Raw genomic sequence first — 14295 nt, 5'->3', positions numbered from 1 at the left:
TTTTTGTCTCTCTTGGTGTCCCTGAAGAATGAGTCTATGGAAGTTTAGAGGTTTTCTTCTTCTTTGAGCCTCTGTGCAGCGCTGTGTGTGTCTGGTAGCACTATAGAATTGATTCCTGAACTGTGTTTTCTATTTCTAGGGTGCCAGGGACTGCAAGTTTCAAAGCTTCTCGCACAGATTTCTCATGACACCTGCTAGACAGTCCCTCAAACTGGCAGGAAGAGTTGTATGGCTCCTTCTAACCAGGGACAAGTTTCCTATTCTCCCAAACCCACAAAGTAGCAAATGCTATGTGGCTGTTGGAATCATCCCTGAAGCTCTCTTTAGGGATGTGAGCTTTGTCTGATAACAATTAGGGTGCAGATTATTTCCTATGGGGCGGTCAATGCAGCTTCTAGATTCCATCTAGTACGTCTTCACTTTAAAGGCAGTAAGTTTTTGGCTAACATTGCATGGATTTAGTACTGTTTTCACAATTCTGACATATTCCATCTGACATAGCAAAGCTGGATTTTTTGTGGGAAAGTTCCTTTCTTCTTCCAGAATTTACCGCTCTAGTCCAGCCATTCCCCGACTGTCTGCTCTTCATTCTGAAGGGGTCTTCACTTCCTCTGGTAACTCTTTAAACTTTCTCGTGAGGGGGGAGACACTATGATGTCAGGTCAGGGGGCTTTGGACATTTTTCAGGATTCTTGCCACTTTGAATCCTCCTCCCATTTCAGATTCTTTCTTGGAGTCGCCATGTATTGAGCTTCCAAAGATTGTTACCAGTATTTGGTGCAGTAGTTTTTAGTTCTTCCGGAACTAAGGGAAGCTATTTCATTTACTTCATAGTGCCTAAGATGGGGGAATTGGTCAGACGGGGGCTGGATCTCATTCTGGTAAATTAGTTTCTCAAGAGTTAGACATTTCCAGAGTAAAACTGTGAGAATATTTACAATTTCCCTATGGACACTGAATTTGCACTAGCTTCGCTTGGCTCTCATCGAGCAGCACTAGCAGTTTTGGCAGATGCCATTTGGCCTAGCCACGACTCCATAAACATTTTAGAAAATGAGGGCAGTAAGTGGTGTTTTAGCGTAAACAGGAGATTCAGGTACTTTCTTTCTTAGACAACTGCTTGATTCGGATGTCTTCCAGCCAGGTCAATTTGTCAGACACAAATGGGTGATTTCTTTTATTTGAACTTCTGTGGATGTGAATTTTCAAATTTCCAAAGAGCTCTTTTCTCCTATACTAATTATTGGAATATCAGGGGATGTTGTTCACGTAGGAGAGGAATGTGTTTCTTCCTAGAGAGTGGGGCGACAGGTTACAGTCTCGGGTTTGCCTTCTTCAGTCACCAAGAACAAAGAGTATGGAATTCTATACAGGTTCTATGATCTATGGTGGTGACTCCACTGGGAACTTCGGCTCGCTTTCATATGAGAACACTACAGCAGTCGCTTTTGTTCCAGTGGTTTCTGGTATCTCAAGGCTCCATTTGTAGTATCTAGTAGGCTCCTCAAGCATTGCTCAATATAATTTGGTGGCTCAGCGATATTAATCTTTTCAAAGGCATGCCTCGGTCTTTGCTGGACTGGCTCAAAGTTGCCAAACATCCCTGGCTGTCGGATTGGGGGTCTCAGTGCCTTCAATCCTCAGCGCAAGGAGTCAGTACTCGTTCATTCTTCTGGACTGAAGCATGGTCAGGCTACCATTTCAGGAGTTTCAGAACATTCTTTCGAATGATAAAGGTCTTTTAGGACAGTGTTATGACGGTGGTATTTCTCTACAGCCAGGAAAGTGCGTGATGTACTCAGTTGGCGAGTAAAGTAATGGTTCTACTTCAATGGGTGGAATCTCATCTTCCTATTCAGTCAGCGCATCATTTTACAGGTCAGGAAAAGGGTTTAGATAGACTTTTTCACCACAAAATCTGAGCATGGACTGTCTATTGCAGGGGTGCCCAATAGGTCGATCGTGATCGACGGGTAGTTCGCCAAGGCAAAGTGAGTCGATCACCCAGGACTCACTTTGCCTTGGCGATCTATCGAGCCGATCAGTCTTCCTCTCCCCGACGTCAATTCTGCCGTTGGAGAGGAAGTTCGGGCTAGCCAATCACTGCCTGGCTGGGCGGAACTTCCTCTCCGACGCCAGAATTGACGTCGGGGAGAGGAATGCTGGTCAGCCCGAAGCAGGGAGAGCATGGGGCGGCGTCGGCTTTGGGGCCTGTTATCCATTGGTGGAGGTTTGGGTCCTGTTCCCTGATGGCAGCGGCAGTGGCAGTGGCTTGGGGAAGGGCAGGGAGAAAGAAAGAAAGGGGGCAGGCAGGGAGACAGAAGAAAAGAAGAGAAGCAGAAAAAAAGAAAGGGGGCATGAAGAGAGAAAGAAAGAAAGGTCAGGGAGAGAGGAAGAAAAAGTTGGGGGGGAATGAGGTGTGGAGGAGAGGAAGCATAAAGGCTGAAAGAAAGATTGGATGCACAGTCAGAAGAAGAAAGTGCAACCAGAGACTCATGAAATCACCAGACAAGGTAGGAAAAATGATTTTATTTTTAATTTAATGATCAAAATGTGTCTGAATTTATATCTGCTGTCTATATTTTACAATATGGTCCCCTTTTACTAAACCGCAATAGTGGTTTTTAGCGCAGGGAGCCTATGAGCGTCGAGAGCAGCGCTGGGCATTCAGCGCAGCTCCCTGCGCTAAAAACTGCTATTGTGGTTTAGTAAAAAGGGAGGGGGGTGGGTATTTGTCTATTTTTGTATGGTTGTTACTGAGGTGACAGTGCATAGAGTCATCTGCTTTGACCTCTTTGAAAAAACCTCGGAGTAGGAATGATAATTAACAATTCTTTGCGTACAGTGTGCATTGTGTTTTTTTAAAATTTTATTGTTGGTAGATCATTTTGACTTGGTCATTTTAAAAGTAGCTCGCGAGTCAAAAAAGTGTGGGCACCCCTGGTCTATTGTATGTTAAAATGTACAGCGCTGTGTACGCCTTTCAGCGCTTTAGAAATAATAAATAGTAGTAGTAGTAAAATCTTTTACATCCTGGAAATTGGGAACTATTTGCTCTTTGTATAAAGGTGAGATCTCTTAGAACTAGACCTCATGACTTCGTCTCAAAATTCAAAGCTTCCTAGTTTCTTCAGCAGACGCAGGGAGTAGCAGTCAGAGGGGGGTAGCAGCGTTGCTTCTTTCTCGCCTCTGGTTTCTCTTTTTAAGTGTTTTCCCCTGGCTGATAATTGGATGGATTTGCCATCTCAAGCTCACTTTCAGGGCACAGTAACTAGAGAATCTCCGGATTGGCTGTGCCATCCTTGCTATGCAGATCTGATGAGTCTTTCGACGGCCGAACTGTTGAGATTCCAGGTATCTCTGGATTTACTCACCTAGGGTCCAGTCATCATGGATATTAGTCCTACTTTGATATTACGACCTAGTTTTTGAAAAGTCATGGCTGACGTGTAAGAGTTATGCGAAGCCGGTTATTTCTTCTCTTCTCCAGGCGATACAGACGTCTTTACCTGTGGCTTATGCTTCCTTTTGAAGGCTTTTCCTTTCTTGGGTACTTCTCAACATTGGCACCCTTCCAGAGTTTTATGGTTTTATATTCTTTTTGGGCACAAGCGGCAATCTTAGCTTGTTACAAGAGCTAGGTATCTCGCTCTTCGCTTACTTTTCAGCTTCATGTAGTTCATTTCCTAAAAGGAGTACAGTATATTCGTACACCTCTTAAGAAGCCCTGTCCAGAGTACAGTCTTAAGGTACTTCTTCACAGTTTACAGAAGGCTTTGTTTCAACCTTTATCTTTTGAGACTCTAAAAGGCTGTGACGTTGAACACGGTGTTTCTTGTGGCCATGGCTTCAGCTCGGCGGTTTTCTGAGTTGCAGGCCTTGTATGGCGGGGATTCTTATTTCTGATTTACAAATTCTGGGGTGTCAGTTCGGACAGTACCACAATTTCTTTCTAAGGTGGTGTCATCCTTTTATGCCGCTCTCACTTTTCCTTCCTTCTTCCTGGAAGGAGGAATGGGGAGGCGAGCTTTTCTTCACTGTGGTTTTTTTGTTTTAGTGCGTAGCATTCTCCGCAATCTATAGTTTTCTAACGACTTTTAGTCATTTAGATCACCTCTTTGTATTTTTCAAGGGATGCAACAAATTTATGGCAGTGTCCAAAGCCTCCATTGCTCGAAGGGTCCAGGAAGACATTCTTTACGCTTATTTGATGGCAGGGAAGCAGTTGGCGGAAGAACTTCATGACCATTCAGCCAGAGCAATAGAAGTTACTTGAACTCAGTCCAGAGGTTTTTTCCTTGGAGGAGTTTTGTCATGCGGCTACTTAAGAATACTTTATCTCAGCATTACCAGTTGGATGTGGGGGCGCATGCGGAGGCTGCGTTTAGTGCTTTGGTTGTTGCGGAGGCGGTGTTTGCTTCCCACCCAGATTGAGGATTGCTTTGCTACATCCCATTGGTCTCTGGATTCATCTGCTGCTGTTGCTAAGGAAGGAAAAATTATGTTCTTACCTGTTAATTTTCTTTTCTTTAGACACAGGAGATTAATCCAGAGCCCCACCCTTTCTGGATATTGACTGTTGGTTTTTTTCTTTTGCAACTTTCAAAGTCTGTTGTTATTGATAGTTGTATTCTGTATTATTACGTTTTGAAATTTGTTATGGGAAAGAAGTTTTTTACATGCTAAGCATATTGATGGTTACGGATGCTTGGGCAAGGAGCAATACTGAAGATGCAGGAGGCATGCCAGCCAATAGAATCACCTGTTAATCAGTTTCTCTATCTCCACCTGCTGGTAGATGTGTGCTATCCCATTAGTCTCTGGATTCATCTGCTGTGTCTAAAGAAAAGAAAATTAACAGGTAAGAACATAATTTTTCCATTGGCTTTCTACAGCGGCCCCTAATTTACTTGCCTGAATGTCTATTACTCTGAATGAGTGACTTTTCTTTCCTTTTTATGTTTTTCTCTATTGTAAGCCGTTTAAACCTTTTTAGCTTTAGCAGGATATCAAATATTGTAATAAACATAAACATACTCCACCCCTCCACCCCTTATGCTAAACCGCAGTAGACGTTTTTACCACAGTCTTAAGCACTAAATGCTCTGACGCTCATAGAATTCCTATGAGCATTGGAGCAGTGTTGAAGCATTTAGCGCTCCAAGCTGCGGTAGAAACCTCTACTGTGGCTTAGTAAAAGGGGGAGATAATGTGTTATTTGCCTGGTTGGTGAATTGGCCCTATAGAGCAGTGTTTTTCAACCGCTGTTCCGCGGCACACTAGTGTGCCGCGAGATGTTGCCTGGTGTGCCGCAGGGCCGCCATCAGGGCAGTACTACCAGTCCTGCATTCAGGGGCCCAGAGCTGACAGGGGGCCCGAGGCAGGGGCACCAGTAGCTCGCCAAGGCAAAGTGAGTCGATCACCCAGGACTCACTTTGTCTTGGCGATCTAATCTATCGAGCCGATAAGTCTTCTTCTCCCCGACGTCAATTCTGCAGTCGGAGAGGAAGTTCGGGCCAGCCAATCGCTGCCTGGCTGGGCGGAACTTCCTCTCCGATTGCAGAATTGACGTCAGGGAGAGCATGCGTCGGCGTCGGCTTTGGGGCCTGTTATCCATTGGTGGGTCCTGTTCCCCGATGGCAGCGGCAGTGGCAGTGGCTTGAGGAACGGCAGGGAGAAAGAAAGAAAGGGGGCAGGCAGGGAAACAGAAGGAAAGAAGAGAAACAGAAAAAAAGAAAGAAAGGTCAGGGAGAGAGGAAGAAAAAGTTGGGGGAGGGAATGAGGTGTGGAGGAGAGAAAGCATACAGGCTGATAGAAGGGAAGAAAGATTGGATGCACAGTCAGAAGAAGAAAGTGCAACCAGAAATCATCAGACAAGGTAGGAAAAATGATTTTATTTTAAATTTAGCAAAGTGGAGGCAGTATTACCACAGTTTTCAAAGGAATTTGCCCAAATAACTTAATAGTTAACTGGGTAAATTCCCAGAGATGAAAACTTCCCTTCACTTACTATGCACAGTTCTGAATTTATATCTGCTGTCTATATTTTACAATATGGTCACCTTTTACTAAACCGCAATAGTGGTTTTTAGCGCAGGGAGCCTATGAGCGTCAAGAGCAGCGCTGGGCATTCAGCACAGCTCCCTGCGCTAAAAACTGCTATTGTGGTTTAATAAAAAGGATGGAGGGTATATTTGTCTATTTTTGTATGCTATAAAAACCAAATACAGAGAGAGACTGAGAGCTGTTGACGAAGAGCTACGTGTGTGTCTTTCTTCGATTCCAGCCAGAATATCAGCTTTGTGTTCAGCCAAACAGGCCCAGGTTTCGCACTGAATAAAGTATTTTATAATTTTTCACTATTCTGTTTACTTAATATTTCATAATAAAGTAATTATAAAATACTTTCTTTGTGTTTATTTGATTCCTATTCAAGAGAATTACTTTATATATAGTCAATATAGGCACAGAGTTAAATTTTTTAACATTTTCTAATGGTGGTGTGCCTCGTGATTTTTTTCATGAAACAAGTGTGCCTTTGCCCAAAAAAGGTTGAAAAACACTGCTATAGAGAATAGGAGGCCTGTGTTAAATAATGTGTAGTTATTAAATCATATTAATACTGTATGTCCTATCACATTTAACATTAATAAATGAAGCTCCCAGATTGGAAGCCCTCTGTGAACCGTACCTGAATGTATCTCACCTTATCCTACCTTTGAAATGGCATGAGCTGTGAAAGTCAAATAAGCTATATTAGACTCTGAAGTTCTACACACTGTGAAAGTCAAATAAGCTATATTAGACTCTGAAGTTCTACACACTGATATAGTAAATTTTGCATTCTTATTTTTCTGTGTCCAGGCATGCAGGATAAAAATAAAGGAGTTGAGTGGTATAGTCGTATGGTAAATTATTTCTTTATATACTAAAGATGAATACAAATGGACTGTTAACAAAATCTGTAATGGACAATGAAAGCAGCAGCAAACCTACTGTTTTTGTGTACCAAGATCTGCTCCTGTTTCAGCCTCTTCAGCTTTCCCATCAAACACAGAATGTATAACTTTAATACTGCTGTCGCTGCATGATTTTCTGAGACTGGTGAAGGAAGCCTCCTTTTGTAAGGGGGATCCATTGTATTTTGCGATGGCACTTTGTGAGAAAAGTAAATTACTGCTTCTCAAATTATCATTAATTCTCCACATGGAGGGCTTTATTTCTACAGTAAGGTTCTTCATGAGAGCCACCATAAGGTTAATATACAGGGTCTGTTCAAATAATTTAAAAATTATTGTTAGAATTTCATCTTTTAAAGTAGTAGTTCACCACAAAACCTTCAAGAAAGATATTAAAACCATACTCTTCAAAAAATACATAAAACCCATCTAGCACGACTAGTCCCTACTCAACCCCCTCCAACCTTCTCTATACCCTTAATACTCTCTAATGTGCTTCTAACTACCCAACAAAGTCTAAAATGCTTCTAATTTACCCATTTCTTATCACCTTAAGATCTCGACTTATCTTTAGTAATTCTTATTACCCAACATTTATCACCTTAAGATCTCGACAACTCTTTGGTACTTCTTAAGTAAATATTATGACATCGCTTATGCTATTCCTGAAAATGTTTAATGTAATTCTTGATAACTTTGATGTAATCCGCCTTGAACCGCAAGGCATTGGCGGAATAGAAATCACTAATGTAATGTAATGTAAATTTCTCATGGTTCCAAAACGAGTTTTGGGCTTCAGGATAGCCACAGTAGATGTGCTTGGGACATATTTGCATGAATTTGGCCTAAGGCAGACATGGGCAACTCTGGTCCTCGAGGGCCAGAATCCAATCGGGTTTTCAGGATTTCCCCAATGAATAGGCATGAGATCTATTTGCATGCACTGCTTTCAATGCATATTCATTGGGGAAATCCTGAAAACCCGATTGGATTCCAGCCCTCGAGGACTGGAGTTGCCCACCCCTGGCCTACAGCATAGGGTGATTTACATAATTTGATTAAGTGAGTAGCTTTGATTTAAGTATGCATCTTATCTTAAAGTGTGAGTAACAAGAGGCTGCACTTATTTCCTATGAAAATAATTAACTACAGTATTTAAAATTTCACTGTAAAGTCAGTTTCCGAGGATAATTAAGGGGCTCCTTTTACTAAACTGTGGAAGAGCTTCTTACCCCGGGCCAGCAAGGTAAATGCTCTGACGCTCATTCAGTTCCTATTAGCGTCGGATCATTTACCTTGCTGGCCTATGGTAAGAAGCTCTTCTGCAGATTAGTAAAAACCAGCGAAAGCTAGTTAAAGCTGATAGATATGGTATAAAGAAAGAAATGCTACACTTGAAACATATATATAACAACTGGATAATATAAACCAGTGCTGCTCAAATTGGCCCCGTCTAGTCACTGAGGTGTCCAACATATCCCTAATGAGCATGCATGATAGAGAGTTGCTTGCAGTGACACCTGTGTATAAAAATCTTATGCATTTTCATTAGATGCCAAGGACATTTAAACACTTAATTTGGGGATAAGAACTACTGTAAGAATCATTGATCTAGACATTCTAGTAAAATTAGCAGATGAGATTAAGGTATCCGTGCACAAAAGCTTACAGGTCCTATTATAAAGCTACACTGCCAAGCAGTGCACGCTAAATGCCGAGCACCATGTTCTGTTCCTATAGGCAGTTTGGCATTTTGCGTGCACTGTAAGAGCCCACCTTAGTCTATGAACTAAGGTTGCTTAGCACAGGTACACCATATATTGAATACAAAAGCTTTAGGACTGAATTCTGTGAATGGCACTTAACAATCAGCACCAACTAAAAAATACACTAAGTGCTATTGTACAGTATTTGGAGGTGAGGGGTGGCCTAGTGGTAGAGCTGCTGCTTCAGCACCCTGAGGTTGTTGGATCAAATCCCAGCACTGCTTTTTGTGACAAGTCAAATCTCCATTGCCCGAGGTACAAAATAAGTAGCTGTATATACGTGAATCGCTTTGAATATGTAACCACAAAGAAAGCAGTATACAAGTTTCATTCCCTTTTCCCCTTTCTATAAATGGTGCCCATGGGAACGATCGTAGGGATCTGGTCAATCAGAGTCATTGGCCACTCCCAGTTCATCCCAGAATGCATTGGGAAGGAGGCTATGACTCCAATTGGCCCAGGTGCCTAAAGCCCCTCCTATGGAAGGGGCCTTAGGTACCTAGGCCAATCAGAGCCTTAGGTCCCTTCCTGGTGCATCCCAGGTTGCACCAGGAAGGGGAACGCCTGCCATTCTGAAGAGGTGGGCCTAATGACCTGAGGGAGTAGGCATCCCTCCGACTGGCCTTGCTGATAGAGGTATGGGAGGGGTGTCTGGGTGGGTTTCAGGGGGATGGGAGGTTTGGGAGTCATGTGTTTGGGGGATGCCGGCAGGAGGGAGTGGGCATCTCTCCTGCTGGAGATGTTGGGGAGGGGTGCTAGCAGGAGGGAGTGGGAATCCCTCCTGCTGGGGATTGTTTTAGGGGTGGAGGCAGGAGGGAATGGGCATCCCTCCTGCCATGGAAAGTGGTGGGGGAAGTTTGGAAGTGGTGATAGCCAACTTGAGGTGGGGTTCAGGGGTTCCCTGCCGCAGCTGCTCAGCTGATTGCAATAAGGAGATTTCCTTGCCACAATTAGTTTAGCAGCCACTTCTATTTGAAATGTAGACCAGCATTTTGCTGGCCTACATTTGAGGTGCCTATCATGGTCCGAAGGAGATGCCTAGGACCACTTAAGATCATGTAAGGCCACTTCTAGGCAAAACCATGCCTACACCTAGCCTTGGGCAAGCTTAAGCATCACTAGGCACCTCCCTGCGACAGATGCCTACAGTGTAGGCGGCCTGCTTCGGGCTTATCGCTGCCTACAATCGGGACGCCATTTATAGAATTTGCCCCTTCATGTCTACTTATTCTACTCCACTCAGTATTTTATAGATCTCTATCATATTTCCCCTGAGCCATCTAGCCGCTCTAGTCTTTCCTCACAGGGAAGTTATTCCATCCAGTTATCATTTTTGTTACCTTTCTCTGTAGCTTTTCTAATTTTCCTACATTTGTTTTGAGATGTGACTAGAATTGTATACAGTATTCAAGGTGTGAATTTCCCTATATGAGCAGCATATATTGATTCACCATTTATGTCTTTATTTATTTATTTTAGGTATGTATGGTATAATAATTTTTATTGGAACAAACAGAAAAAAGACAAATACCAAAATTCAGCCATATATCAATGTTCCAAACAACATTTTATCCAAATCTAACCCAATCCCTATGCCAAACCCAATCACCTCCCTTCCTCCCCCCAAAAAAAACGAGTCGGAGTTCCCAAGAACACATACAGATAATAATAATGTTTGAAAATCAATAAGACACAATCAGCAATTCAAGACTCGACTTCTTGCAGCAGAAGTCATCGTATTCCAAAAGCGTTCCCAGGTAAGTGTAAAGTGTTCACCCTGGACAGTTGAAAGGTAAGGTACATCTCGACATTCCCAGGTAAGCAGTTGAATCATCTGAATACACCACATATGAATTGTGGGAGCATCATTGTCCAGCCACTTAAGAAGTATGCATTTAAGAGCACATAAAATAGACCATTTTAAAAAAGCTTGTAATCCAGATGGCTTCGGATGGCAGGGAGGAGAAATACCAAATAATAGAAGAGAGGATGGTCGTATGGTCACAGTCCAAAGAGTCTCTATGAAGGCAAAAATTTGAATCGCTGTGCAGGACCATAACATATGGCCCAGCTCAGCGATCTGACAGTCACATCTATTGCACTTTGATGATGATCGAAATTTAGCGCAATAGGCTCTATATGGAGATACATAAATCCTAAATAATAGTTTAAATTGCATTTCCCAGAAATAAGTATATTTTTTCAGTGCTGGCAATCGGGCTACAGCCCTTTCTATAGTATCTTCCGGGAGTACCACATTCAAGTCCTGAGACCACACAGTCTGGAAATGAATATAGTCTGGCAAGGGGGTTTCGTCCTTCAGGTATCTCAAATGGAACTTGAGTGGGACTAACAATTGAGAGCCAAGAGTATAGGCTGTGGACAATAATTCTTGGCAAGCAGATTGAAAGTTTGTCCTATTCAAAGTGGCAACATAATGAGCAATCTACATATAAGCAAATTTGTCCACGGCAGTTAAGCCATATAGATGAGTCAAAGATTGAAATGACAACATGGCACCATCGTCTGATACTAAGTGAGATAGAAAGATTAGCCCCCTTGCCCAATGACGGAACCTAGAGCACCCCATACCCGGAAGAAAGTTGGGATTGCCACACAATGGCAAAAGGGGAGACTCATTTGTACTAATACCATGAAATTTACAAACCCATTTCCACACTTTTCGTATTGGTAGACCAAACACCCGAAGACTAATATCCAAAGGATATGGAGGAGGAACAGAATGAAGAAAAGCACTAAAGTGTTCCTGTCGAAAGCACCCCAGTTCTAACAAAGTATTGGAAAAAACAGAAGTACCCCGGAAGTAATCGTTGATGTGGCGCATACCACAGCCAATCGTGAGATGTCGGAGGTTTAGTAAACCCAAGCTCCCTTTATACTGAGGTCGTGCCACTTGTAAATATGGTAAACGAGCTCGGCGACCCCGCCATATGAAGCGCCGAATAAGACGAATATACTTATTTTCATCTCGACTAAGCAAATACAAGGGGAGCACTTGAAAGACATAAAGCCAAGTAGGGAATATAATCATATTTAGAAGTGCCATCTGCCCTAGAAGAGATAAAGGATAATCCTGCCACAGTTGAAGTTTAACCGTTAAAGCATGCAGCAAAGGAGTCACATTAGACGCATATAAGGTAGAGAGATCTGCGGGAATAATCATGCCCAGATATTTAATGGCATTATCAGCCCACTGTAATGGAAAATTTCCCTCCCAAGAATCTCGCAAAGCAGAATGGGAGGGAAGGGCCACCGATTTATCTGTTAATAATCATCCCAGTGTAAAACCCATATTCTGCTATAAGGTCTAGTGCAACCCCAAGAGATGTAGCCGAGTTAGTAAGGACAAGCATTAAATCGTCTGCAAAAGCCAAGGTCTTAATTACCTGTCCCTCAATATTTAAACCACTCACTTCCTCAGAGTGTCGCAGAGTACATAGTAATGGTTCCAATGTAAGGATAAAGATCAAGGGTGACAGGGGGCACCCCTGACGGGTTCCACAATTAATAGGAAAAGTGTCCGAAAATATGCCATTTACCGCTAGAGAGGCTGTCGGATCAACATAGAGAGACATAAGCGCTGCTCGAAAAAATCCTGAAATCCCTATATAGTCCAAGGTATGGAAGAGGTAAGGCCATGAAACATTATCAAAAGCCTTTGCCGCATCTAAACTGACTAATAAGGTAGGCACCTGAGCAGATTGTGCATGGGCAAGGGCCAAAAGAATTTTTCTAACATTCAATACCGACTGACGCCCAGCCAAAACCCACCTGATCACCATAGATCAGAGCGGGCATCAAAGGAAGAAGACGATCCGCCAGAATACGAGCAAACAATTTAAGGTCTACATTGATGAGTGAGATGGGACGGTATGATCCTATGAGGTCAGGTGGTTTCCCAGGTTTCTGAATCAGAACAATTTATGCGTCATTGGCATATTTTGGAAAGGCTCCTGATTTCATGGATCCATTATAGTAAGCCAACAAAGGAACAATAAGATGTGATTCCAACATCTTGTAGAATTCCCCAGAGAAACCATCTGGGCCCGGAGCCGTACCCATCTTGCTAGATCGAATAGCACGTTGTAACTCTAATGTATGTAATGGTCTATTTAGATGGTCAATATCTGCTTCCTCTAAACGTGGCATACCCGATGCATGAAGGTAATCATTAATCAATTCTCCTGAGGGGCTAGAAAAAGAACTATACTGATTTGAAAAATGCTCATAGAAGACCCGAGCAATATCATCCGTTCGGGACACAACTGAACCATCCGCTGTACGCAAAGACAAAATCGACTTACGTCCCACCTGGGTATCCACCATTCTAGCCAACAGCTTACCCGATTTATTACCAAAACGCTGAAATTTATATCGGTAATAGGTAAACCAGCGTTGGATCGAGAATGCAAAAGAGCATTTAGTGCTGCCTGCGCAGTCAAGTATTGTTCTCGAGTTGATACAGAAGGATGGGCTACATGAGCCCTCTTGGCTAAGCGCAAGGAGCGCTCCAGAGTTATAATGGACTTATTTAGTCTGCGCATACGGGAGCAGGTATAGGCTAAAATATGTCCCCGAAGGACAGCCTTGGCTGTCTCCCAGAATAAAAGTGGATCTCCCTGATGTAATCCATTTGTGGCAACATAATCCTCCCACTTTTCCAGTAAAAACCTTTGGAAATCGTCATCTTGCCTCAAATAGGTAGGAAATCGCCAACGATGGGCTCGAACAGAGCTCACATCAAGCTGAATGTCTATCCATACAGGTGCATGATCAGAAATTTGTATCGAGCCCACTCGAGCCGCCATTACCCTCAGAAATAAAGAAGAGGAGACCAAAACATAGTCCAACCTAGACCATGTACCGTGGGCTCGAGACAAATGGGTATAATCACGCACCTCTGGATGTAACAACCTCCAGGGGTCTACCAAGTCTAAAGTTGTACAGAAATTTGTAAGAACAAGACCCTTAGTCCCCAAAGAAGTAGCAGGTTTTGAGGATTTATCAATTTCAGGATCCATAACCAAGTTAACATCCCCAAGAAATAAAAGCAGGATATTTCATACAAAGAGTAGTCAGTTTCTGGAAAAAAGGTAGTTCAAGAGAGTTAGGCCCATAAACTGTTAACAAAAGATAATAAGACGTGCCCACCTGCAGTCGAACCAGCAAGTATCTTCCCAGCCTATCTTTTTCCAATACCTGAACATTAATTAGGGAAGATTTCCGTAAAAGCAAAGCCACCCCCCCATGACGTCCTGTGGACGAGGCAAAATGTATATCTCCCACCCAGGACTTTTTCAACTTCAGATGTTCCTCATCCGTCAGCCTGGTCTCCTGGAGACAAACAAGATCAGCAGAAATACGCTGTAATGAAGCTAAAATTTTTTGTCTTTTGATTGGGGAGGTAATACCCCCTACATTCCAGGAGACCAGCCTAAATGGTGAGCCTGACATGACCTAAGGTGGAAGAATATAATTTAGATCCTACACAATCAAACCCCAGGAGCCCAGCCTCTTCAGGGGCAAAATACATATACATTGCCAATATT

At 42.9% G+C, this 14295-nt stretch overlaps 1 protein-coding gene and 1 long non-coding RNA gene across 2 annotated transcripts in view; one reads left to right on the top strand and one right to left on the bottom strand.

The window, feature by feature from the left end:
* RFESD (Rieske Fe-S domain containing) overlaps nucleotides 1-14295 on the top strand; it is a 67632-nt gene that overhangs the window by 31151 nt on the left and 22186 nt on the right. The window lies entirely within an intron of this gene.
* Nucleotides 7012-14295, bottom strand: part of LOC117346839 — a 30586-nt gene continuing 23302 nt past the window's right edge. The window contains exon 4 of the long non-coding RNA XR_004536668.1: nucleotides 7012-7271. This is a non-coding gene — a long non-coding RNA (uncharacterized LOC117346839). The remainder of the gene's footprint in view (nucleotides 7272-14295) is intronic.

This window comes from Geotrypetes seraphini, chromosome 1, assembly GCF_902459505.1.
Source record: "Geotrypetes seraphini chromosome 1, aGeoSer1.1, whole genome shotgun sequence".
In the NCBI taxonomy this organism is placed as follows: Eukaryota; Metazoa; Chordata; class Amphibia; order Gymnophiona; family Dermophiidae; genus Geotrypetes; species Geotrypetes seraphini.
Note: the sequence above shows the minus strand (reverse complement) of the source record. Positions and strands in the feature narration are given on the sequence as shown.